At 42.7% G+C, this 4242-nt stretch overlaps 1 protein-coding gene across 1 annotated transcript in view; it reads left to right on the forward strand.

Annotated features, from left to right (window-relative positions):
• The first annotated feature begins 3106 nt into the window (after positions 1 to 3106).
• The window catches only part of LOC311041350 (uncharacterized protein), a 20884-nt gene continuing 19748 nt past the window's right edge, over positions 3107 to 4242 (forward strand). The window contains exons 1-2 of the mRNA XM_084086262.1: positions 3107 to 3170; positions 4170 to 4238. The gene's annotated coding sequence lies outside the window, so the exon portion shown is untranslated. The remainder of the gene's footprint in view (positions 3171 to 4169; positions 4239 to 4242) is intronic.

Here is a 4242-nt window from a genome sequence, read left to right on the forward strand (position 1 = left end):
CAGTAGCCTATTTTAATAAATACAGTAATTACACATTTCGGTCAAATGTAGTGCCATTATTATTATTATTATTATCATCATTATATTACTAATTTATTTTCCAAACTATATCTTTGTATATTTTTGGGAATGAAGATGGCTCCAGCATCAAGGTGACCTTCTTCGGAGACCCTGGCTTCACTGAACCTTTTGACCCTTTGACACCTTTGACACTGGCCACTGGCCTACCATGGGACTCAAGAGTGTACGTCCAAATCGAATTGAAGGAAGTGATTCCAGCTGGGTACGTGCTCGTGCTGATGGACTACTATGGAGCTCACCCCAACAACCCCACGGACGCACTTCTCTATTATAGACCTACATGTAGGTCTATATGTTTGCAGAGCAGATGGCTTGTGTTGTGTGTGTCCAGTCTGTCCACAATAATTCAAAGAGATGATCGCTTTAGCAGTGCTGGACAGTAAACTAAGTACATTTGAATATACCAAAACGCTCGCCCCAAAACACAATCACAGCTGGGGGCGAGCGGTCCGCGGAAAAAATGGGGCCGAGCGTTCCGGTTACCCATTTACTTGAATATCATTAGCACATTTTTGGAGTTTTTTTTTTTTGCCAGCACAACAACTTTAACTCTGTTACATTTCAAGTCAAACTATTTTCATATCCATTTGAAAGTTCAGGCATAAATTTAGTTCAGTAAAATATCTCCACTTTTCCACGAGCTTGAACTTCACACGGACAACATTCTCTCCGGGCGTGGGGCCCGGAATGAGTGCAGGACTGAACATATCAAGACTTCCTTTGGGAAGCACAAATGTTTAGGCTGCACAATTGGCAGGTGGTGTGATTAATTACCCCACACCAGTCGCAACGCAACTGTCAATTGGGTGCCCTATACGTATGTGCTTCCCAAACATCTATGTCCCCAAAGGAAGGTTTCATGTTCAGTCCAGCAGTCTTTTCAGGTCTGGCCCCGTCGCTGACAGAGAATGTGTGCGGAGCCTGCGATTTCATTGACCGAAATCATTTTGTCTCAGAGACAGCAAATGAAATCGCAGGAAAAAAAGGTCAATTTGACCGAAAGTATGTCTGTGTGGTAGAGGTGGACTTTATGCCATCACACAGTGTTAAATAAGAGTGAAAGACTGAAGCATAAAATAGTGAGGTTGGGCCTTCTTTTCTCCAGGTGTCCTGCCATCCCTGAGGTGACAATGCTGGAGAAGGGCTCTTCCCACCAAGCTCGTTTGTCGGTCGTGAGGAGAGCAGACCTGTACCCGGCACTGGCAGACCTGTCAGTAGTTGCTCAGCTCTTCGACATCGGCCTGTGTGACCCGACAGCCTCCATCTGTTCTCCTGTAAGTTACACACACTGGCAACACAGTGAAGTACTGTGAATATATATGTTTTTGAAGGTCTGTAGTGATTCCTGTTCTCCTGTGTGCTTATGCCATCCACAGGTTTGCCAACAGCGGACAGATGGCTTCTGTGAGTACTGTATCTATTTTAACAATGTGAAATACAAGGATTTTAAATTCTGACATCTGAGACACAACGTTAGAGTGAACTAAAAGGTGTTTTCTCTCTTTGCGTTGGGTTTTCAGGGGTCAAAAAAGAGCTGTAGAGGGGCTGCACTCCTAGCCTGGGATCCAGCCTGCTTCGCTACGTTCGGCGGACTTTTATTTCTCTCTTCGCTACTCAGTCTGGAATGCACCCCATTGACTCGTTTTGCAGAACTACACTGGAACTACATATGTTACGTTAGGCAACGTCGTTGCTGATTGGATGTTGTTCAAACGAATGACGAATCACAACGATCACACTGTTTTTTTGTCCCGCCCCGCACCACAGACCAATCAGAAGCCACGGCACGATTCGAGACGTTTGGCATGTCCCGCCTCCCTTGGAGCAGACTGAGTAGCGAAGAGAGAAATAAAAGTCCGCCGAACGTAGCGAAGCAGGCTGGATCCCAGGCTACTGCACTCCTGCCTCCTACGTGATGAAGTCACCACTACCCAGACGGCCCCACATGGAGGAGAAGACTTTGTAGTGTTTCAGCTGTGTAGATGTCATTACAGACAATCTCCTCTTGTCTCATATTGTCTCCTCCTCTCCCCCCCTACCCTCCTCTCCCCAAACAATCTCCTCTCCCCTCCTCTCCTCTCCTCCCACAATTGTAACAGGGAAAGCAATTATCTTTCTCTCCCTTTCACTGTCACTGCGTTAATTCACAACACATTCAATGGCATTCTTACACTGTTATGTGAACATAACACTTCCTGTACACAAGTTAAATATTAAATCTTTGGATCTACTCTCCTGAATGTTTGTGGAGATGACTGATTTATCCTGTGAAGTCAAGTCCAGTCACCTTTATTTGCATGTATTAAAAACAACAGAAATTGAACCAAAGCGCTTTCCATTCAAAATAACATCATAGGTGAAAGCAATACAATAATCTAAACACACACACACACACACACACACACACACACACACACACACACACACACACACACACACACACACACACACACACACACACACACATATATATATATATATATATATATATATATATATGTATATATATGTATATATATATACATATATATACATACATATACATATGTATATATATATATATTCTAAGATTTGCACACATTTTAACGATTTCTTTTCTCAAAAATAGCAGATCTGCTATTTTTCTATCTTGTATTTTTCTATCTATCGGCTGCGAAGTAGATATACAAACATACAAACATAGACATATAAAGGTAGACATACAAACATACACATATAAAGGTAGACATACAAACATACATATAAAGGTAGACGCCTCCTCCGCCTGTGAGGCGTCTGTATCTCGGGCGCCATATTGGAGGGGGCAAACTTCCGTGTACGTCACAGAAGGGGACGTTCCCTAGGCCAATCAGAGGCCTACCGAACGTCCCATTTTGTGACGCACGCGGAAACCTCCCGAGGGAGGGCGGAAGCAAACAGGTCGCTCCAATGAACTGCAGAGGCCAATGAGGTATCTAGATGACGTCACATCTTCCCGGAAGTGTTCGAACACAGCTGTGTTCTACTTCCGGGAGGAAGAGGAAGACTGTTGTTTTGTTTTGTTTGTTTTTTTATTCGGCATCGTTTTGGATTCAACGAGGAGTTCAAAGGTCAGATTTATCACTACTCTAATAGATCTGATATAATCATAATTATATAAAACTATAGATCTGATATAATCATAATGATATAAAACTGATCTGACTTTAGCCCCCGGTTTGTTTGGAAAAGAGCAGATCTACAAGCTTGTAGATCTGCCGTTTTATACAGGAGTTTTATTAAACTGGTTTCTGCATGGGGCCCAAAGTGTGGTCCGGGGACCCCCGCGGCCCGGCCGGGGGTCCCCGGACCACGCTTTGAGTCCCATTAGAGTCATAGTCAGCCTCGTCACTGTTCTGGGTGAAAATAGAAGATCTACAAGCTGTTTACTCGATATATGTGAGCGTGTGCCGTGTGTGTGTGTGTGTGTGTGTGTGTGTGTGTGTGTGTGTGTGTGTGTGTGTGTGTGGTTGTTGTTGGTGGTCTGTGTTTGTGGTTAACAACAAGTTGTTGTTGTTGTTGTTATTGTGTGTTTGTGTGTGTGTGTGTGTGTGTGTGTGTGTGTGTGTGTGTGTGTGTGTGTGTGTGTGTGTGTGTGTGTGTGTGTGTGTGTGTGTGTGTGTGTGGGGTTGTTGTTGGTGGTGTGTGTTTGTGGTTAACAACAAGTTGTTGTGTGTGTGTGTGTGTGTGTGTGTGTGTGTGTGTGTGTGTGTGTGTGGTGTGGGGGGGGGGGGGGGGGGTGTAAATCGCAGCTCTGATAGCAATAGTACCTGTAAGTGTATAATTATTATTATTATTAAGACTAGTGGAAAGAGATCCTGTAGAACTGAGCTGACAATATCTCTCTATAAATAATATAATCTCTATATATTACCTATATATATATAATATATACTTTTTATATATATATATATATATATATATATATATATATATATATATATATATATATATATATATAAACGATACAGATTCACTTCCTGACAATATTGCCAGGACAGTTTGTTTATGTTTGGACCACGATTCTTATATGAGACGATTGTAAGACGACGCAATGTTATTCTCCATAGATAGATGACTTCAGTGACCCAGAGGATGAACCAGTGACGTCAGCACATCGTTACTTTATTGTGTTGCAGGTGC

The sequence above is a fragment of the Gymnoscopelus microlampas genome (assembly GCF_963454915.1).
Source record: "Gymnoscopelus microlampas genome assembly, contig: SCAFFOLD_85, whole genome shotgun sequence".
NCBI classification, from domain to species: Eukaryota; Metazoa; Chordata; class Actinopteri; order Myctophiformes; family Myctophidae; genus Gymnoscopelus; species Gymnoscopelus microlampas.